Consider the following 22,733-nt stretch of genomic DNA (forward strand, 5'->3'; position numbering starts at 1 on the left):
TGCTCAACATCACTGGCCATAAAAGAAATGCAAATAATCAAAACAACATTGAGATTCTACCTCACCCTAGTAAGAATGGCCATTATCAAGAAAACTAATAACAACAGATGCTGGTGGGGAATGTTGCCAAAGGGGAAGCCTACTACTACACTGTTGCTGAGACTGTAAACTATTTCAACCTCTCTGGAAAGCAGTGTGGAGGTTCCTCAAAAGGCTAAACATAGAGCTCCCCTACTACCCAGCAACCCCGCTTGTGGGCATTTACCCAAAGGATTACAAGCAAGACCACAGTACAGCCACCAGCACAACTATGTTCATCACAGCACAATTTACCATCGCTAAAATATAGAACCAACCCAGATGCCCCTCAGAATGGATCAAGAAAATGTGGTACATATACACAATGAAATTCTATGCTTTTATCAGAAAGAATGACATTGCCCCATTCGTAAAGAAATGGAAAGACTTGGGAAAAAACATACTAAGTGAAATGAGCCAGACCCAAAGAAACATAGACTCTATGGTTTCCCTCATTGGCAATAATTAGTACACGGCTAGGATAGTCTTAGTAGAAGATCACAATAGCTCAATAGCTAGTACATATGAATACATAAGATGGTGCTAAGCAAAATGAACTCCAAGCTATAGAAATAAGTAGTTTATCATTGTTGTTATTTTCAATGTACCATGTGAAATTATGCCTTTTTCTTTTGTCTTTCTTCCCCATGATTTTACCCCTGATGTTACTGTAACTGATTTTGGTACCCTAGGTATTGTATATTGTATCAGAACTAGGAAGGGAAGGGGAACATCAAAATGGAGAGACAAAGGGTAAAAGGTGAACCAATGCAACAGCAATACTTAGAAGACAATATGCTGTAAACCAACTGTACAACTCCGGGTGTGAGGCGGGGGGACTGGAGAAGGGGGAAGATGGGAAAAAAAACCAAATTGGATAAAAAATGTACTCATTGCCTTATGTATGAAACTGTAACTTCTCTGTATATCACAATAAATAAGTAAATAAATTATTTTTTTAAAAAACAGCCCAATAAAACAAAAGTTCATGTGTCTGCTTCCATGGGGGAGCTTCTTATTCAGGGTAACCTGAATCCATGCTCCAGGCTCTAATTCAAATTAGAATAAACTACCTCTGATTCCTAAGGCTCACAAAAGCTGTGTTTTGTATCTACAATAACCCAGCCAGACCGTTTTGTTGTCAACAACAACAAAAACACTTTTTTCTTATTATTTTAAACTTTGTTTTATTGTCAAAGTGTGGTACAGAGGGGTTACAGATTCATATGTAAGGCAGTGAGTACATTTCTTGTTCAACTTGTTACTTATCAGCCCTAATGAACTTCCAATTCTCTGCTATAGCTACTTCTTCCAACAAGTTAAAAACCCAGAAAAGCAAGCGAGTCTGGCAGCTCATACCTCACCGTAGCCACTCAGGAGGCTAAAATCTGAGAATTATGGTTCAAAGCCAGCCCAAGTAGAAAATTCAGTGAGACTCTTATCTCCTATTAACCACCAAAGAGCCAGAAGTGGAAGTATGGCTCAAGTGTAAAGTATCAGCCTTGAGGAAAAAAGCTAAAGGACAGTGTCCAGGCCCTAAGTTCAAGCTCTACTATGGATATGCACACAGGCATGCATGCACGTGCACACACACAGATATAATGGTTGATATAATGGTTAAGATCCTCTACTCTAAAACTAAAATAGCAGAGTTTGATTTCCAGCTTCACATGTAATCAGCTATGTGACCTTGGGCAACCGTTGAGCCTCTCCAGGGCCTGGGTTTCCCTAACTGTAAATGGGTTATCTCATAGGAAGATTAATTTAGTGAACATAAAGCAAAGGTCATAGGTCACCAAAGAGCTGTATCCAAATGCTAGCCACCATTATTTAATTATTGGCTTGGTTGTATAAGGACTAAATGTTTGTTGAATCTGTAACCTCAATGTGTGGTATTTTGAGACAGGACTCTGAAAGAGGTGCCATGCACCTGTGGCTTAGGCCTGTAATCCTAGCTACTCTGGAAGCTGAGATCTGAGAATAGTGGCTTGAAGCCAGCTCCGGCAGGAAAGACTGAGACTCATCTTCAATTAATCACCAGAAAACTAGAAGTGGCATTGTGGCTCCAAGTAGTACAATGCTGGCCTTGAACAGAAAAGCTCAGGGATAGCACCAGGCCCTGAGTTCAAGCCCTATGACTGGGGAAAAAAAAAAAAAAAAGAACTCTAAAGAGGTGATTAGGTTTAGATGAGTTTACAAAGGCAGGACCCTCATGCTATAATTAGTACCCTTTGGAGAAGAGAGAACCATGATCACACACCAGGAAAAGTCCATGCAGGGACATTAGCAGGAAGGCAAAGTGTCTGCAAAACCAAGAAGCGGGCCTTCACCAAGAAATCAATTGGTCTAGGCCATGAATTGGACTTCAAACCTCCAGAACTGTTAGAACTCTTGTTATTATTTAGCCCCCTAATGTGGGCCATTGTGTTATAGCACCTGGAGCTAACTAAGATACAGTTCTGGATCTAGCTCAAGCAGGTGTTCCACCAATCTGGCACTACTTGCTTTTCAGCCTTGGGTTCCTTGACACCATGTGCACTGCTCCCAGGAGGGCCATTTTGCCCATCAAAGTGTCCATCTAGATCTCCCCTCAGTCCTGCCCCTGGGGGAGACAGAGATGCAGGCAACCTTAGCCCCATATCCCCCTATCTGAGGACTCAAGGCTCTTCTGGCTTTCTTGTCACAGTGTCCTGCCCGACCAGTCTTTCCAGCCTCTACCACCACTACCCACAGTTCAGATAATTGCCCCACAATGCCTAGGAGTTACGTTGGAGCCTCCCCCTTTCCTCAGCTGGGATGCACTGTTTTCCTCTCATCTCCTCTATCTCTAGTCATGGGTATTTATTTGTCTATTACCTGTCTCCTCCTCTAGACTGAAGTGCCAGACTTTGAAGTCAGGCCCCATTTTACCACGTGAACCCCATTTTACCACACGAACCCCACTTTATCACACGAACCTGAGATAAGCAGGCCCTGTGAGCAGACCCAGGACAAGCCCATTAGGGCCCAGTCAGTCTAGAACTCTCTTAACCGCTGAGAATGCTTAACTCTGACCACCTCTAGAATGCCTCGAACCCTGAGCCAATCAGATTTGTACCTGTGTCCTAATCTTGCTTGCTTGGACACCTGATTGTTGTAACTTTGTTCTTTGCCTTTATAAGCCCTGTATAATCACAGCTTGGGGCTCCCTCCTAACCTCCGCTGTGTCGGTGGGTAGGACGAGGCCTGAGTTGCAGCTTGCTTGAATAAAGCCTTGCCTTGCTTTTGCATTTCGGAATGTCTGAGTTTTGGTGGTCTTCTTGGTGTTGGTCTCACGACTTGGCACAACATTTGGGGGCTCGTCCGGGATGGCCCCAGAGACCCCCAAGACCCCAGACTCCGAAGGTAAGAAAACAGCACTGTTCATTCTGTGTGTCTGTGTGATTTGTAGTTTTGTTTCTGTTTGGGCTGGCCGCCTGAATCTGAACCTGTAGCTAGTGAAGGACCAGCCGGAGTGGATGTGTTCGTATGGGCAGTTCCAGAGGACTTGGGGGTCACCTCAAGCCCTCCACAGGGGGCTCAGGCTTCCCACTACCACCCTGAACCTGAAGGACTGGACCGGGAGGCCCTTCTAACAGGTGCCCGTCCAGTCCACTCTATATTCGGGGTTGTCTGGTCCGCTCTTACACAGGAACGGGAGAGAGAGAGCCTCAAGACTGTGTGGTCTGCCCCCTCACAGGGGCAGGAGAGACACAGTGAGACTGTGTGGTCTGCCCCCTCACAGGGGCAGGAGAGACACAGTCGAACCTGTAAGCTGCGGCTCCCTAAGTCTGTAAGTGTTGTCTGGTCTTTGTGCCTGTGATTATTTTTGTGTGTTTCTTTCTTGTGCTGTGCCTGACTGACAAACAGATGATGGGGAACGTTCCTTCCACTCCCCTGGACTTGACTTTAGCTCACTGGAAAGATGTACAGGTGACAGGTCATAATCAGAGTGTGAGTGTCTGCAAGAAGAACTCTGGGGGACCCCCACCCAGCCTTCTTAAGCAGAAAATTATTTGGTGTGCTAAAATGTTTACTAAGACTATCAAGCCCTGGAAAATGAGGCTGGAGAATGCTAAAATCATTTGTTAAAGGTTTTGTCTTAAAATGTACGGCCGATGCTTATTCTGCGCGCTTTAAGATCTTTTGAAAATGTATGTGTGTGTGCATGTGTGTATGTGAACATGTTCAAGACTGCAGTATGATGCAAAACTAAGTTTAAGTTCAAATGGTCATCAAGTTTGGGCATTACCAAATGCTTTAAAGGATTAGTGCATTGTTTTAAAGAGGAATTGTAGTTAAAAAAATTGTTTAAAAAAATCAGAGCTAAGTGTCAGAAATTTGGATTTAAAAGGATATATATATATATAAAACTAATGAGGATAGACGTAAACTCTCATTAACTCTATGTATGTAGGAAGAAATGGCAAAATGGGCCAATGTTTCTCATTAATATATTGGAAAGCTGAATGGATAAGTATTTCTAATTGTAATTCTTGCATTAAGGAAAAATTCAAAGGTCTTCATGCCATGCAGTAACAGGGACTGAAGAAAAAAAAAGAGGCTCTTTTGAAACAAGCAGCCCGTAGGCAAAGGGTGGCACCTGGTTTCAGAATGCCTGTGAGCTTCAGTTTTTCCAATGCAGATAAAAGCTAAAGTGTTGTGTTAGTGTTAAAAAGGCTTTGGAAATCAAGAATACATTTCTAGATAAGAAATTTGGAAGTAAAATTGTCCTAAATGATTACTGCAAAGTGAGAAAAGGAGAATTATGGCTACCAAAATGTTTAATTGCCATTCCAGCTTCTTTGTAGGTTTTTTGTAACCGTTTCCAGCAGGCCCACAGAGAAGCACAGGTGATTCCTACAAGTTTGTCAAGATCTAATACTGGCCCTTAATAAGTTCCAGGTAAGAGAGCATGCTTAAAAACTACTTCTGTGTGGACCACCTTGTTGCTTCTAATTGGAGTAAAGTGGCTCCTTATAAGACTCACTGATCTGAATCTGCGGTTCGAAGCCAGCCCGGGCAAAGAAAGGTCCCTGTGAGAGACTTGTCTCTAATCAGCCAGCAGAGTGCTGGGAACGGAGTTGTGTGGAGCTCAAAGTTGTAGGGTGCTAGTCTTTAGCTGGAGAGCTGGAGGACAGTGCTCAGGCCCTGAGTCAAAGTCCAGTAGAAAGTCACTCCTCCTGGGACAAAAGTGATGGAGCATCCAGAGGCAGTAAGCCGCTGCTTGGATGGCAGAGATGGTGTCAGATCCTAGAGTCACTCCTGTTTGGCCTTTTCAAAAGTTAATCAAAGCCAGGAAGTCCTAGAAGAATAGTCCATAAGCATGCCTTTCCAATGCCCATGTCTGTCTACTGGGCAGGAACTTGCCAGTCATCTGTGATAGTGGTTAGTAAGGGTAAGTTTGTCAAATGAGAGGATAGATTAAAATCTCAACCCCCCCCCCCCCCCCCGCATTTACTCATGACTGGCAGTGAGAATTTTAAGCTGATACATCTGTTTAGGAAAGAAAGCTTGTAGACCTGAGATTGTGTCCTTATTGAGATGTGTTAAAGGCCTGCAAAGGTAATTTAGGTCATCAGAGATCAGTTCCCCAGCCAGTCAGGAAAAAAAGCTTTTACAAACTAGAATGTTAAAAGGCACAAATTTGTAAACCTGAAGTCACCCATCTGGGCTTCATATTAAGAGAGAGCAAGCGTTGGCTGTCAGATGCACATAGACTGTGCTGAAAATCCCTGTGCCTAAATCAGCCAGACAAGTCAGACTTCCTGGGAACAGACTTTAGTAGACCCAGGGCCACGAGCTTTGCCTCCTGTGCCCCAGTATTTCCAAGAAGGCTTGGAGTGGATAAAGAAAATTCCCATGGCCCACAAAACCCCTGGACAGAGAAGGAAACAATGACTGGTGGAAAACTTGTGAAGGGAAACTTATCCTGCCACAAAGGCTGGGTAAGGGGCTTAAGAGAATCCACTGAGCTTCTCACATGGGAACCCGAAAAATGCAGGACTTGCTCCGACACTCCAAAGTGAAAATTAGACAAGGAGATCAACTTATTGAAGATATTGTTAAAAATTGCAAGGCCTGTCAGCTTACCAATGCCCCCAATCAACAAATTACTAAAGGAGCTCGCCTCTGTGGGGATAGGCCAGGTGTGTATTGGGAAGTAGATTTAAACCTGGAAAATTTGGATACAAATATTTGCTAGTTTTTGTAGACACCTTTTCAGGATGGATTGAAGCCTATCCAACAAAGCATGAGACCACGAATGTAGTGGCTAAGAAGATCCTGGAAGAAATCCTACCCAGGTATGGCTTCCCATCCACCATTGGGTCGGACAACGGACTGGCCTTCGTCTCAAAAGTAAGTCAGGGAATAGCCGCTGCACTGGGGACCGATTGGAAATTGCATTGTGCTTATAGACCCCAGAGTTCAGGACAGGTAGAGAAAATGAATTGGACTCTAAAAGAAACCTTAACTAAACTGGCCTTAGAGACTGGCGCAGACTGGGTGTCACTCCTTCCTTTTGCTCTGCTTAGAGTAAGAAATTCTCCCTATCAGCTTGGCTTTACTCCTTTTGAAATAATGTACAGTTACCCCCCCGCCCCCCGCCCATTATCCCTAGCCTTCAGACTGAATTGCTTGCTGATTTGGATGATGCTGAATTTTTGTGTAAACTCGATTATTTGCAGCTCGTGCACAAGAATATGTGACCCCAACTTAAGGCATTATATGATTCTGCTTCTGTCACTACCTCCCATTTATTCAGACCAGGAGACTGAAATCCTTAGAACCACGGTGGAAGGAACCCTAGACGGCATCGCCACTTGGGTTCATTGCTTCCACGCCAGGCCAGCTGACCCCTTTGCCCTGGACGATGACTACCATGGTGGAACATGGGAGGTCTCCAAGCACCCGACTCAGCTGCTTCGCCTTCGCCTCAAGAAAAGAAAGTTAGACTGAATATTGTTATAATTTTCTTTTTGCCTCTTTCCCTGCTACCCAGGCTAATGTTGATGTTATTTTGGCAGCTCACTCCAAAGTGAGGTGACCCCCTTATTTTAGGTAGTTTTGGGCTTGCTCAGGAATACGGGTATAGCCACCCGACCCTTAGAGCACAGCTGAGAAGTTTATGTATTATTTCGTTGCTTACATTTGGATACTAAACACTATACAGCTAATGGTAAGTCTGTATAGCTGAAAGTTAATTTTCAGTTTGCAGTAATCCTGCAGTCCCTTGGTAAAGTAGACTAAGGTTATAGGTTCCTGGCTAGGTAAGGTCAATGCCCCTGAGTCAGCCTGAAGAAGTTACAGAAGATGGATGATCTTCACCCATCAGCCCCCCTTTAAAACTGAGGGACCAGAGTTGTTTTTGGGAAGATGAGGCAGGATAAACTAGAGGCATGCAAAACAGAGGTACAGAGACTGTACTTGTGAGAAATGGTGACAGGCCCTTTGGTTACTACTTTGGGCCCTATTGGCCCATGCCTTATCTCTATATCATCCCCTAGACATGCAAGCCATTGAAATGGACAGAATGGAGCCATGATTGGCTCCCAAGGTACCAAAAAGAAAAAGGGGGAAATGAAGTGCCAGACTTTGAAGTCAGGCCCCATTTTACCACGTGAACCCCATTTTACCACACGAACCCCACTTTACCACGCGAACCTGAGATAAGCAGGCCCTGTGAGCAGACCCAGGACAAGCCCATTATGGCCCAGTCGGTCTAGAACTCTCTTAACCGCTGAGAATGCTTAACTCTGACCACCCCTAGAATGCCTCGAACCCTGAGCCAATCAGATTTGTACCTGTGTCCTAATCTTGCTTGCTTGAACACCTGATTGTTGTAACTTTGTTCTTTGCCTTTATAAGCCCTGTGTAATCACAGCTTGGGGCTCCCTCCTAACCTCCGCTGTGTCGGTAGGACGAGGCCTGAGTTGCAGCTTGCTTGAATAAAGCCTTGCCTTGCTTTTGCATTTCGGAATGTCTGAGTCTCGGTGGTCTTCTTGGTGTTGGTCTCACAACTTGGCACAACAAGACCATACCCCAATCTGAAGGTACTGACATTGAATCCATTTTGGATTTCCTAGTCCAAGGTCATCCTCATTCATTCACCCCAACAACCACTGAGCTGCTGTGTCTCTGACATTGAACGTTCAAATATCCCCGCCTTCAAGAGTCCTTGGACAGCTGGACATTGGTGGATCATGCCTGTAATTCATTCTAGCTACTCAGGAGGCTGAGATCTAAGGATTGAGGTTTGAAAAGGACTCTCTGAGACTCTTATCTGCAATTAACCAGCAAAAAGTCAAAAGTAGAGACATGCATCAAGTGGTATAGCACCAGTCATGAGTGAAAAAGCTAAGGAACATAAGTATCTAGGCTCTGACTTCAAGCCCCAGTACCTACTAGAACCAAAAAAGTCACTGGGCATAATTCAGCATCTTGGAGCTACAATCCAGCATGCTGAAATACAAACATGGGTGATCAGGAAAAGGGGTGGAATGAAGGAAGGATGTAGCCTTCAGGGAGAAATTACCTGAGATTAGGCCTTTGGATTTTGTTTTTTAATGTGTGACTGGGTCTTACTATATACTCAGGCTGACTTCTAATTTCCAATCCTGCCCCAGCCTCCCCATAGCAGAGATTATAGGTATATACCACCATACCCTGCAGAGATGGGTCATAACTTTATACGAATGGGTATTCCTTAGATTGGAAAAAAAAAAATAAATCATAGGACATCCCAGGCAGAGAGAAAAGCACCTTCAAAAAACAGGAGAACAAGAGTTAGGCATGGTGGAACAGGCCTATAATGCCAGCCTTCTGGAGGCTGAGCAAAACTGAGCAAAGAGAAAAACTCTTTTCTATCAAATTGTGTTGCATAAAAGTCCTCACTTTGGCCAGGTGGCTAGGCTCTTGTTAAAGAAAAGAGGAACTACTTCGGGATAAGGGAAGATTTCTTAAATGAAAGGTTTTGTCTTAAATTGGTCTCTTTTCAGGATGGAATTAAGAGACACCTCAGATTATTCAAGACATAGCAGAGGGTTCTATATATTTTTAGATTACTTGTGTACTGTTAATCTTATTTCAAAGTCATCTTACTGGACTAGGAATATGGCTTAGCAGTAGAGTGCTTGCCTTGTATGCACGAAGCTCTGGGTTCAATTCCTCAGCACCACATAAACAGAAAAGGCCAGAAGTGGTGCTGTGGCTCAAGTCATAAAGTGTTAGCCTTGAGCAAAAAGAAGCCAGGGACAGTGCCCAGGCCCTGAGTCCAAGCCCCAGAACTGGCAAAAGGACAACAACAAAAAAACATTTTACCCTATCCAAACTAGCCAATCATGAGCAGATTGTGAACCTGAGTTCAACTAATCTGGGCAGAGGGGCAGAGCCTGCTGCATTAGGGATAAATAGAGATGCAGCCTGTTTGCGGAAGTAAATTTTGCCTTGCTGAGACAATTCTTTACTTTCACATCATTGTAAACTTCAATGGTTCTTGGAGAGCCTCTTTATAACATGAGTTGAAGGGCAGCCCTAGCTGCACAGGGAACCCCAAAAGAGGTAGAAAATAAAACAGTAAAGAGGTTCTATCTGGGCTTAATCAGAAGAAGGAAAGAGCTTAGGGTGCACTTGTGAACCACAGCTGGAGAAGGCAGATGTCTTCTGACTAGGCCACACAGTGTAGGGCATGGCAGAGGGCAGCCTCTTCCCCCTCCCACAGGCACAACCTTCCCCTTGGCTAGACATCACCAAACCATTAGTTAGTGGACATTTTCATAGCAGCCACTGAGACAAGACTCTATAAACATGGTTTCCTTCGGGCAACAGCATTCAGGGGTAGCTATGAATCATCTCTACTTTTAGATAAATTCAGACACTCACACAGATAACAACAGTGGAGTTGTGACCAGGTTGGTGTGAATGCCTTCTAACACCCACTAAGCCTTTGGGGTGCCCTGGGGTCCTTAGGATAGCCTTCTAATGAACTGTTAATGAATTATTTTGGTCTTATTCTTCTTGCTCTAGAACATGGGTCTCCCAAAGCCAGACTTTTCCTGCTCCTCTGGTCTCCTAGCACCTGGCACCATGCCTGAGAGTATATAATTGATAAGCACATGTTAAGGATGAATAAGCAGCCAAGTTCACATAATTGTAGCTACCCAGGAAGCTGAGATCTGAGAATTCTGATTTGAAGCCAGCCCTGGCAGGAAAGACCCTGAGACTCTTCTCTCCAATTAACCACTAAAAAAACTTGCAGTGGAGCTAGGGCTAGCCCTGAGCTCACGCCCTGAGACCAAGTGAATGAACAGAGGGCCTTGAGCACTTTCCTAATAGGTCCTAGTGCTCTTACCAATTAGGGTGTGTTTTGTTTTGTTTTGTTTGTGCCTGTTCTGGGACTTGAACTCAGAGCCTAGAGACTTGTCCCTAAGCTTTTTTTCCTCAAAGCTAGTGCTCTACCACTAGAGCCATAGCATCACTTCTGTCCTTCCTTCCTTCCTTCCTTCCTTCCTTCCTTCCTTCCTTCCTTCCTTCCTTCCTTCCTTTCTCTCTTCTCTCTCCTCCCTCCCTCCCTCCCTCCCTCCCTCTCTCTCTCTCTCTCTATCTCTCTCTCTCTTTCTTTCTTCTTCTTCTTTCTTTCTTTCTTTCTTTCTTTCTTTCTTTCTTTCTTTCTTTCTTTCTTTCTTTCTTTCTTTCTTTCTTTCTTTCTTTCTTTCCTTTGACAGTCCTGGGGACTGAACTCAGGGCCTGGGCACTGTCCTGGCTTCTTTTTGCTCAATAACACTTTATGACTTGAGCCACAGCACCACTTCTGGCCTTTTCTGTTTATGTGGTGCTGAGGAATCAAACCCAGGGCTTCATGCATGCTAGACAAGCACTCTACCACTAGGCCAAACTCCTGGCCCACTTCTGTTTTTTTTCTAAGTAGTTGGAGATAAAGAGTCTCATGGCCTTTCCTGCCTGGACTGGCTTTGAACTGGTATCCTCTGATCTCAGACACCTAAGTAGCTAGGATTACAGGTGTGAAGCACCAGTACCCAGCCCTTACCTGTCTCTGTAGTGAGAAATCTTGCTACCATACCAAAACCAAGGTCAAGGTACAAATCCCATCTGCAGCTCCAAATCCTGAGGCTGCACAGACAGATTCCTCTCCCCAAGTTCAGGGGTTCCTACTACCACCTCACCTCACATTCTCATTCCTACCTGTATACATACACACACACACACACACACACACACACACACACACACACACACACACACAAATGTAACATTATAGGCCTGGCTGCTGCTACCCTTTGAAAACATTCCTTATAAGGACAGTCCTTGAAAAACCAAGTGCAGTCACACATGCCTGTAATGCCAGCTACTCGGAGGCTGAGGCAAAGACAATTGGGAATTTGAGGCCAGCTGGAGCTACATAGTGAGACTGTTTCAATAAAGAAGTAAGAATTAGGATACCTGACAGCTCCTGAAAGGACGGAGGACTTGCATTGGGGGAGGGCCATCCAGTCCCAGGATTAATAAGAGTGACACACAGTCCCTAAACTGCTTGTATAAATAAAGTGATTTAGGCTGAGCACCTGCTTTCCTTCAGGAAGTCTGAAATTTGGAATTTGGTACTTGATAGACAGGGGATGGCAATGTCCTAATATCCCAATTTAATTTCAAAAACAAGAGAGAGAGCTCACATGCTGTGTGCCTAAGGGGCTCCCCATATGGCTCACGTGTAGTCTGGTTCTTTGTTGTTGTTGCCAGTCCTGGGGCTTGAATTCAGGGCCTGTGCACTGTTCCTGAGCTTCTTTTGCTCAAGGACAGCCCTCTAGCCCTTGAACCACAGCACCACCTCTGGATTTTCCTGTTTATGTGGTACTAAGGAATTGAACTCAAAGCTTCATGCATGCTAGACAAGTACTTTTCTGCTAAGCCACATTCCCAGACTGGTGACATGTTTCTAGAGGACTTAAGTGTGGCCTCAGTGGCTCCACTGGGGAAAGGAGGAGATCTGGAACTTGAGCCTCATTTCCCTGGACTTCGCCCTATACACATTTTCCATTTGAGGATTGTGCTGAGTCCTTGTTCCACAATAAATGAGTCCCCAGTACCACCATGTACTCCGTCCTGAGAGTCCTCCTGGCAAGTCAACAAACCTTAGCACATTGCAGGGGGCCTCCAAGATACTGCCTCTCCACAGAAGCAGTCCAGGCCTGTCCCTGAACCAGAGCCCACAGTGGATGGCAGAAACATTACTGTGTGCAAATGGCAGAATGGTATGGGAAGTGAACTGGAGGGCACCAAGTAGACAACTACTTAAATTACAGACACTTAAATTATCTTCCTGCTAACAACAGGCACCCAAATGGAGAGAGAATAGCTTGGGGATAAGGCTTGAGCATCGTTTTTCAAGCCCAAGAGAAGGCTACATCTTCAGAAGCAATGAGGTTTCCTTGGAAATGCAAGCTACAGAAGATGGGTTTCTGGACCATGAACCCCACAGGAGGGGGAAAAGGAGCTCACTTTCTGCAGCCCATTGCTACTTTTTTTTTCTTCTTGTCAGTAGTGGGGCTTGGACTCAGTGCCTGGGTGCTTTCCCTGAGCTCTTTTGCTCACGACTAATATTACCACATTGAGGCACAGCTTAGCTGCAGTTACTGGTGGTTTACTAGAGATAAGTCTCACAGACTTTCTGCCTGGACTGGCTTTGAACTGCAGTGTATAGCTAGGATTACAGATGTGAGCACCAGCGCCCAGATATCGCTGCCCTTTTGAATTCTTTTCTATATAGCAAACCTGACCTTCACCATGTAGATTGTCAAAAGCACTCCCAGATGTCAGCACCCACTCAAAATCAGCTTATAGCCAGTTATGCTAAGAAGACCGGGTGTCAGGTCACACACGTCTTTACAGGTATTAAGCTGAGCAGACAACTGCAGAAAGGAGGTCAGTTTCAGTGCTGAGAGTTGCCGTGTAGATAAAGGAGTATCTGCTTTGCAGAATTCACCTTGGTTCTGGGCTAGATCTGACAGGCAAGAAGATGAAGGAGTCAGTCATGAGCCCTGTGACTTACAGCCTGAGGGACTTAAAGGGACGCCCAGCTAATGAAGGACCATCTACACTTGACTTTGTGCTCCCTAAACCATTCAGCTGGCTACCCAGAAATGCTGTCTTCCAGGAGTGCTGGCAAGGTGAGGCCTGCACAGCCTCAACACCTGTCACCTGCTGGCAGATCTGTGCCCCCCACAACCAAGACTCCACAGGTCCTCACTCTCCTGAAGCTTTGTGTAGAAGCTGGTGGACCTTCCATGCTCTGGTCTCCTCCTCGTTGCCTTGCCCCTGCCCCTTGAATGGGTGCTCATGTCCTTCCTCCCTGCCACCCTCCTATGTGGACCTTAGCACCTGTCTGTCCCTCTCCATATGTGTGACTATGTGCATGCACACACAGAGAATGGTACCCTGGGCTGTACCAGGCACCTGTCTGTCAGGAGCCCAAGCCCCTCCCTTTATCTCCGCGCAACCTTTCCCATCCTGACAGGCTCCAGTGCTACTCACAAACACTTCCAAACCTTTGGTTGTCAATGTTAGGCTCTCACACCAGCAACCCCTCAGTGGGGATTTATTAGAGATGCAGATTCTCAGAACTACTGAATCAGGAACTCCAAGACTGGGGCCTGGTGGTCTGTGTTTTAACCAGCCCTTAGGTGACAGAGATGCATGCTAATATTTGACAACCACTTTTAAAGCCCACCACTGTCTCAAGCAATTCTCAAAAAGAGTCCCTGGGGCTGGGAATGTGGCCTAGTGGTAGAGTGCTCATCTCATATACATGAAGCCCTGGGTTCGATTCCTCAGTACCACATAAACAGAAAAGCCAGAACTGGTGTGTGGCTAAACTGATAGAATGTTAGCCTTGAGTAAAAGAAGCTCAGGGACAGTGCCCAGGCCCTAAGTTCAAGCCCCAGGACTAGTACAAAAATAAAAATTAAAATAAAGAAAAAAAATGACTAGACTTACATAACTGTAACTTCTCTGTACATCCTCTTTATAATAATAGTTAAACATTTTTTTAAAACCCAGTGCAGTCAAAACAAAACAGAGTACTCTACTAAAATACATATCACTGATATAATTTTATGGGATGCTACTGCTTACTTACTTAATTTTAATTTTGGTACTGGGAATTGAATCCACTTTCAGGGCCTGGGCACTATTCCTGGCTTCTTTTTGCTCAAGGCTAAGTAGAATTAATTAATAAGTAGAATTGATAGATGCTAATAAGTATTTTCATTAAAATGTTTTAAATGTCACCTTCTATAGCAACTCATTTTTATGTCATTAACATCTGAATGGTGAGTAATTTTTTTAATGGTCATTAAGTCATCAGATTGGTAGAATAAGCCCCACCTACCTGTTTCCCCCGACTGAGTAGCTAGGATTACAGACATGAGCCACTGGTGCCTGGCTGGTTTGGCTTTTTCGCTCAATGCTGTCACTCTATGGCTTGAGCCATACCTCCACTTCTGGCTTTTCATTGGTTAATGAAAGATACGTGTCTCACAGAGTTCTCTGACTGGGCTGACTACATATCTCAATCTTCAGATCTCAGTTGCCTGAGTAGCTAAATTTACAAGTGTGAGCTACCAGTGCCTGGCTTTTTTGTTTTTATTGTTTTATTTGGTTTAAAAGAGAATTACACTCAGTTATTCAAAAGTGTGAAGTAGGCTAAAATGTGGTTAAGTAAATGTGTGCTTTTCCTGTCTCCTTTGCATAATAAGTTCTTCCCAAATGGGGAAAGAGATGATAGCTTTTATTATCATGTTATAGTTTATGAGCACTTACAAATAAGGGCTTTTTGAATCCTCTCTATAATCATGGAAGGCAATAATTATTGCCCGAATTCTGCAATTATTCACAATTCAAACATACGACAGCTCTGAGTTTATGAAACAAATCTGCTTTATCCACTGGTGAAAGTAGAGACTAGCTTTGCCACCTAATCTTGTGCCCCTTCACCCTTTTTGAGGCAGGGTCTCACTAGTTAACCCAGGCTGATCTGGGACTTTCCATTATCCTATGTCCTAGGATTATAAGTGAGCATCACTTCCCAACCTCCTGAGTGTGTGCAACACTATGCTCAGCTATGTGTTCTCTTGTGTATAAGGGAGGGTACCTGCACTTGAACTTAGGACCTGGTGCTGTCCTTTAGCTTTTTGCTCAATTCTGGTACTCTATTGCTTGAGTAAGAGCTCTACTTCTTTTTTTTTTTTTTTTTTTTTTTTGGCCAGTCCTGGGCCTTGGACTCAGGGCCTGAGCACTGTCCCTGGCTTCTTCCCGCTCAAGGCTAGCACTCTGCCACTTGAGCCACAGCGCCGCTTCTGGCCGTTTTCTGTATATGTGGTGCTGGGGAATCGAACCTAGGGCCTAGTGTATCCGAGGCAGGCACTCTTGCCACTAGGCTATATCCCCAGCCCAAGAGCTCTACTTCTGATGGTTAATAGGAGATAAGAGTTTCCCCGACTTTCCTACCCAGGCTAGCTTTGAACTGCAATCTGTAGATCTCAGCCTCCTGAGTAGCTAGGATTACAGGCATGAGCCACCAGTGCTCATGCTCTTCCTTTCGTACTATGGGAACCAGGTACAGGGAACCAGGTAATACTGTCAGGTTAATTATACAGGGCTGACATTTCTGTTCCATCTCAGTAAGAAAAACATTCCAGACTTTTGCTATGAGCTGGGCTAGCTACACTATCACCACAGTCAAGTATAATCAAATTCATTTGAGATGTCAGGTGCCATGAAAGAACACTCTGATCTCAAGTCTCCACTCCTTTGGAATTTACTTCAGTTCTGGCTCATCAATTTATTTGCTTCAGGACCTACTATAGGACTTAATATTCAAAAAAGCTTTGAGTGAAGAGTTAATGAATTCACAGCTTCTTAGGGGTAAAGAGGAGTAAGTAGTCAGGGACTTATAATTTTACATGAAAGACCAAGGAAAGAACCATGGCTTCAAGTAAGAAGGCCTAGGAGGGCCTCAATTTTCTTTTCTATAAGGAGGACCAGGCACAGCAGTTCACTACCTGTAGTCCCATTACTTAGGGAGGCAGAGTTGGGAGGATTGCAGTTGGAGGTCAGCCAGGGCAAAGGGTTACCAAGATCCTCTCAGGGGGCTGGGGATAAGGCCTAGTGGCAAGAGTGCCTGCCTCATATACATGAGGCCCTGGGTTCGATTCCCCAGCACCACATATACAGAAAATGGCCAGAAGTGGCGCTGTGGCTCAAGTGGCAGAGTGCTAGCCTTGAGCAAAAAGAAGCCAGGGACAGTGCTCAGGCCCTGAGCCCAAGCCCCAGGACTGGCCAAAAAAAAAAAAAAAAAACAACAACACCAAGATCCTCTCAGCAAGATAGACATGGGGTAGTATGTACCTATAATCAGCTAAGTGGGAGGCCATATGTGAGAGGATCACAGTTTGAGGTCAGCCTTAGGATAAATTCAAGATCCCATCTTGAAAAACAAGAGCAGAGAATAAAATCCTGCCCAGGAAGCAAAAGGCCCTGAGCTCAAATCTCAGTACTACCAAAAAAAAAAAAAAGTTTTCTAAATTGTCTTCTCAAGATGGTTGCTGCATTTAATCACAATATTGCCTTTTTAAAAACCCACTTTACAATAGGCACAAAACAAATGTCCAATGACATTGAATCAAATAGTGAAGTACCATCAGGCATATGCCTGTAATCTTAGTTATTCAGGAGGCTAAGAACTGAGAATCACAGTTCAAAGCCAGCCTAGACAGGAAACTCTGAGATTTTTATCTATAACAAAGCACCAGAAAGCTGAAAGTAGAGCTGTGGCTCAAGTGGTAGAGTGCTAACATTGAGAAAAAAAATAAAACATCAGGGACAGCTCCCAGGTCTTGAGTCTAAACCTCATGGTGGACAAAAAGACAAGCAAACAAGCCAATAAACAAAACCAAATAGTCAAGTTCCTGTATCTCTCCTTATGAAGCCCAGTAGCTCTTCTGGACACAGGGACGCTAACCTTCAATAATCAACATTAAAGGTATTGTTGAGGAGAAAAAGAAAGGGGGGAAAGGTATTGATTAGAATTGTCAAAACCTAGACTACTTAAAGAATGAACCTGTGGTTAACTTTGTTTCATGTTAAATCTAAAAATTTGGTCTCTGTAACTACAGGTTAAGTTTTCAAAAATGATGTTCTGGGAGTGTTGCTTAGTGATAGAGTTCTTGCTTAGCATATGCAAGGGCCTGGGTCCAATCCAGAATAAAAATAAAATAATAGACTGAGAAGATGGCTTAGTGATAGAGTGCTTGCCTAGCATGCATGATGCCCTGGGTTCAATTCCTCAGTACCACCTAAACAGAAAAAGCCAGAAATGGTGCTGTGGCTCAAGTGGTAGAAAGTTAGCCTCGAGTAAAAGCTCAGGAATAGTGCCCAGGCCCTGAGTTCAAGCCCCAGGACTGGCAATAATAATAATACCTCAGTAAGTGTGATCCAGGTGACTCCCACATCAGAATCACCCAAGGTACTACTAAACCTACACATTCTAATGTAAAGACTCTGGTTCAATAGTTTTGGAACGGTGAGAAAGTCTCCATTTATATTAAGCTCTCAGGTGGTTTCCTACAAAGCACTTTTGGTACATTTCCTAAGGGATATTTTCTCACATGTGGACTTACAAAGTAGCATTTCTCTCCAGACCAAACACTAAACTATGTTATTTCAGAAGACACATAGAAAAGAAGGAGAAGCCTTTTCTCTTTTGCCTTAGGAAAATTAAAAGGAATTAACAGAGAAATTGTGGGAATGCACAAATCTTTTGAAGAAGGAGAATTTTATTAGAATCTTTCCCACTTCAAAGGCATTCTTTAACCAAAGGAAGCTGAAATTCCTACCCAGGTGAGAGATTAGTTCATTCTGAGCAAAGGGTTTTTTATATGCACGTACACAGATACTGGGGTTTGAACTCAGGGCCTAGACCCTCTGCCTGAGCTTTTTTGCCGGTGATCTACCACATGAGCCACAGCTCCACTTCTGCATACTTTCCTGCCTGGGCTGGCTTGAACTGAGATCCTCAGATCTCAGCTTCCTGAGTTGCTAGGATGACAAGTATGAACTATCAGGGCCAAGCACTATGAAAGTTTTAACACAACCAAAGCCAAGGGTCTTATGAAAGACAGATTCTACAAAATGTATGAAGATCTCTCATTTGTTAAGTCTTCTCCATATCCTTGACCACACACTTCCTCCATAACAACAAATGTCTTGATGGATGAATAAAACCTTTGATTAGCTCACTCATTCACATCTATACCACAAGCTGAACTGTTTTAGATAGATGCAAGCAGATAACTTTCATGACTGCAAGATTTTTCTAAGTTATACAAACATTTTTACAATTAAGAATAATGCCATTTGTAACAGCCACTAAGATTCTGCTTTTACTGAGAAGCTGACTCTTTTTTGCTTTTTCTTATTCAATCAACCAATCATTTCATCAGGCAGTATTCAAGTTTGAAGTCAGAGCTTTGCACTTGCTAAGCAGGAACTCACCACTAAACCAAACCTCTAGCCCTTTTGCTCTGGTTACTTCTGAAATAGGGTCTTGCTTTTTGGCCAGGCCAAGCTGGACCACAACCCTCCAATATAAACTTCCTGACACAGCTGGAATGACAGGTGTGTCACATGACACCCCTGAAAAAGTGACTCTTCATTTGGGCCCTAGAAATAATTTAAAAAGTGGAAGAAAAGCTTGATGTCCCTGTCTCCATTTTGTATGTGTCTCTTATAAGCCATTCTCTCAGTAGTCACTTTGTAATCACCTTAGAATTCAAAAAGGACAGGACTTCTTGGTAAGATTTTTTTTTTTTCCAGTTTTAAGACTTGAATTCAGGGCTTGGGCGCTGTCCCTGAGCTTTTGTGCTCAAGGCTAATAGTGCTCTACCACTTGGAGCCACAGCACCATATCTGGTTTGGGGGTAGTTAATTGGAGATAAGAGTCTCCAGAACTTTCCAGCCTGGACCTGATTATCAGATCTCAGCCTCCCGATTAGCTAGGATTATAGTTGTGAGCCTGACACCCCTCTTGATAAGATCTTTCCAAGGAGGGATTCAGGGAATTTCTGTCCAGAATAGAAATAGCAGAAGTCCTCCTCAAGGCAGACCACTGACCAGGCAAGAATGACTTGCTCATCCTGACCAAAAAATTGCTATGACAGATATAAAAACTCCTCTAGAACGCTCCATAATGATCAACCAGGCCATACTTTGGCCAGAACTATTTAATAATTATACATACCCCTCTCCCCAACCAGTTCTTGCCTATTTAAACCCAAGGTTCATGTCTATACTCCAAGATGGCTGAGGATGGGCTGAAGTGCTGTCCTCTCCAGTAAGCCCCAGGCTGAGTAATAAATCTCTCTTTTCTTTACAATTATCATCTCTTTATTTGGCTTATGGGACTAGTTGGAAGGGACCTGACAAATGGAACCCCAAGAACTGAGACCTAGGGTCTAGAACTCTGGTTTTAGCTGGAGCACAACCCTCAATTTTAACAAAAAGGCAGAAACAAAACATGATAAAATATTTTGGGAAATTGTTTCAAATCTTTTTTTCTAATATCTTATTCCTATCATAAATATATACATATATGTATATATGTACATATATGTGTGTATATATATATAGTATGTGTGTGTGTGTGTGTGTGTGTACACCTGCCAGCCAGGCCTGGGGCTTGAACTCAGTGGCTAGGTACTGTCCTTTTGCTTGAGTCACAACTCCACTTCTGGCTTTTGGGTGATTCATTGAAGATAAAGTCTCACAGACTTTCCTGCCTGGGCTGGCTTTACACCATGATCCTCAGATCTCAGCCTCTGAATATCTAGACATAAGCCACTGGCACCCAGCCAATATTTAACAAATACAAACAAGACACCTGCATAACTGTATTTAAAAGAAGTGCAGATCCAGTCTGTAGAACAGAAAGAGACAATGTGATTGGTCTGTCTGTATTAGGAGAAATCACACACTAAGAATCAGAGACTACAATGTCTGGTCCACTCAGGCATTCCCAAATGTTTACTTATATTCTGCCTGCCTGACTCTACTTTTTTTCTTCTTCTTTCTTGCCAGTCCTGGGCCTTTGAACTCGGGGCCCTGAGCACTGTCCCCAGCTTCCTTTTGCTCAAGGCTAGTACTCTACCACTTGAGCCACAGCACACTTCTGGCCTGTTCTGTTTATGTGATGCTGAGGAATCGAACCCAGGGCTTCATGCAAGCTAGGCAAGCACTCTGCCGCTAAGCTACATTCTCAGCCCATGACTCTACCTCTGATTTACATTTCTATCCAAACATTTTCAGTTGAGCTAATAGTTAACTGTATTTCTAAATCTGGAGAGGGGCAAAGGGCTGGGACACAGGTGACTTAAGTGTCAACCATTAAAATAAGATCCAAGCTGGCTCCTGGTGGATGGGCCTATAATCCTAGCTACTCCAGAGGCCAAAATCTGAGCATGGAGGTTCATAGCCAGCCAGGGCAAGACAGTCAGTGAGACCCTTATCTCCAACTAACTAGTCCCAAACTAGAAGTGGAGCTGTGGCTCAAGTGGCAAAATGCTAGCCTTGCGCAAATAAGCCCAGGGAAGGCGCCCAGGCCCACAGTTCAAGCCCCATTAACGGCAAACATTAACTAATCAATTAAAATAAAATCCAGATAAAAGCCAATAGAAATTGATGCAACTATCACTCCAACCCTTGGAGTAGGTCCTGAGATCTGGTCTTTTAAAAGGCCCCGGGCTCTTAGTGGTATAGTGCTCACCTCTTATACATGAAGCCCTGGATTCAATTCCTCAGCACCACATATATAGAAAAAGCTGGAAATGGAGCTGTGGCTCAAGTGGTAGAGTGCTAGCCTTGAGCAAAAAGAAGCCAGTGCTCAGGCCCTGAGTTCAAGCCCCAGGACTGACAAAACAAAACAAAACAAAAAGGCCCCAGGCAAAATTATGGAATGGAACTCTCTTCACTAGGAAATGCAGAGGAGAAACCTGGTCTTTCAAATGAATTGGTTAAGGGTTTCACTAATCTACCCCCCAAGTAGTAAACTCAGAGAAACGTTGGCTAGGCGGAGTCTCACCACAGTGCCCGCCCACCTGAGGGTGGAGGCAGGAGAGGGAAGGAACCGCATGGGCTTGCCAGGTTGGGAGTGGCACAGAACGTCCTGGTGCAAGCTTCCACAGTCTGGAAAATACCCTCCTCGGGCACGAAGAATGCCTGGCATTCAGTGGCCTTTTTCCAACATAAAGGTTTCCGACTTGGCTTTGACAGAGTTCTAGACACGAGAACTCGGTTGGTTCCGCAGCTCAGCAAGACTGGCAACACCCAGCTTGTGAACAATTCGGTCCATCCCTTGCTAATGGGTCAGAAAGTCCCAATAAACACATATACACATGTACTTCTTCCCTTTCCCTCAAGGCTCTGCTGGGCACCAGGCGCAGATCCAGACTCTGTGAGCATCTCCGAGGCTAGGGTAGCCCCAGTAGCCCCCACTTGCCTCCATCTAACCAGCACCTCCCAGCGCTCCCGTCCATCCACGGCACCGGTTCCAATCCCTAGGGAAACTTCAAGCCCCTAAGAATCTGGTAAATAAGTTCAGCACACAGAGAAGGTTCCCATCCCTTGGGAAAGAAGGTGCCTGGCACGTGTCGCTGACCCAGGAGTGAGGAGGACTCACCACGGAGGAGAAGTCCCCCAAAGACCCCCACCTCCACCCCGGGGAGGGCGAGGAGAAGAGGAGGCAAAAGCCAAAAGGGGGACCCACAAAGAAGAGAGAAATCTGAGGGACCACAACTCAAGTCGCAGTCATCCTTGCTGCCCCTCACCCCCACAGGCTTGGCAGATCAGAGCGACCAAAAGCAGTTTTACACGCTGCAAAGGTCCGGGACCGGAGAAGAACTATGGAGGCGACGCCCGAAGGCAGGTGGCTGCGCCTGGGGCGGCGGCCTCGCCAGCCAGATCCCCCTCGGGGAGGAGAAGGAGAAGGGTACTCGCCTGGAGAAGGGTGGTGGCAGTGGGGGCTGGCGGGGTCGGCGGGCGCTCGGGGACACGGCCCAGCGGCGGAGTGGGTGTCCCCCCTGCCCTGGCTTGGGGTGCGCACGTCGCTGGAGCGCAGAGGCTGCCCGGGAATGGGCGGGCGCCAGTGGCCAGGGCCGCCCCGCTCCGGTGTATTGTGACTCAAGCTATTTCCTGTTTGGAGGGTTAGGAGAAAGGAAAAAAAAAAAAATCGGCCTAGAGTGGGGGTTGGGGGGAGGTTGGGCGGAGATGAGGGCAGGGCTGTGGCCCCGAGGGGAGGGGTTGGGAAGGGCTGTCACCTGCTACTTTGAGATCCGGAGGGTGTCAAGAACTGGAGACCCAGAAAAAGAATACTTTTAAAAAGATCAGATTTTTCTTGAGCCACTTTGGGGGTGTCGGGAGACATTTCCCCCTCTCCCAGGGGTGGGTCAGTGGGGGGTGAGGACAGGGGTGACTGTCACTCGATCCGATCCGCCCTGGCATAAAGACCCCTGCAAGGATGACGTCCGAGGACCATTGTGGGTTCGTGGGGGTGGTTTAACTTTGCTTGGGGA

At 45.0% G+C, this 22,733-nt stretch overlaps 1 protein-coding gene across 1 annotated transcript in view; it reads right to left on the reverse strand.

The window, feature by feature from the left end:
* Nucleotides 1–22,338, reverse strand: part of Tjp2 (tight junction protein 2) — a 126,650-nt gene extending 104,312 nt beyond the window's left edge. Inside the window, exon 1 of the mRNA XM_048332863.1 lies at nucleotides 22,159–22,338. The gene's annotated coding sequence lies outside the window, so the exon portion shown is untranslated. The remainder of the gene's footprint in view (nucleotides 1–22,158) is intronic.
* Between the last annotated feature and the right edge of the window lie 395 nt (nucleotides 22,339–22,733).

The sequence above is a fragment of the Perognathus longimembris genome, chromosome 1, assembly GCF_023159225.1.
Source record: "Perognathus longimembris pacificus isolate PPM17 chromosome 1, ASM2315922v1, whole genome shotgun sequence".
Lineage (NCBI taxonomy): Eukaryota > Metazoa > Chordata > Mammalia > Rodentia > Heteromyidae > Perognathus > Perognathus longimembris.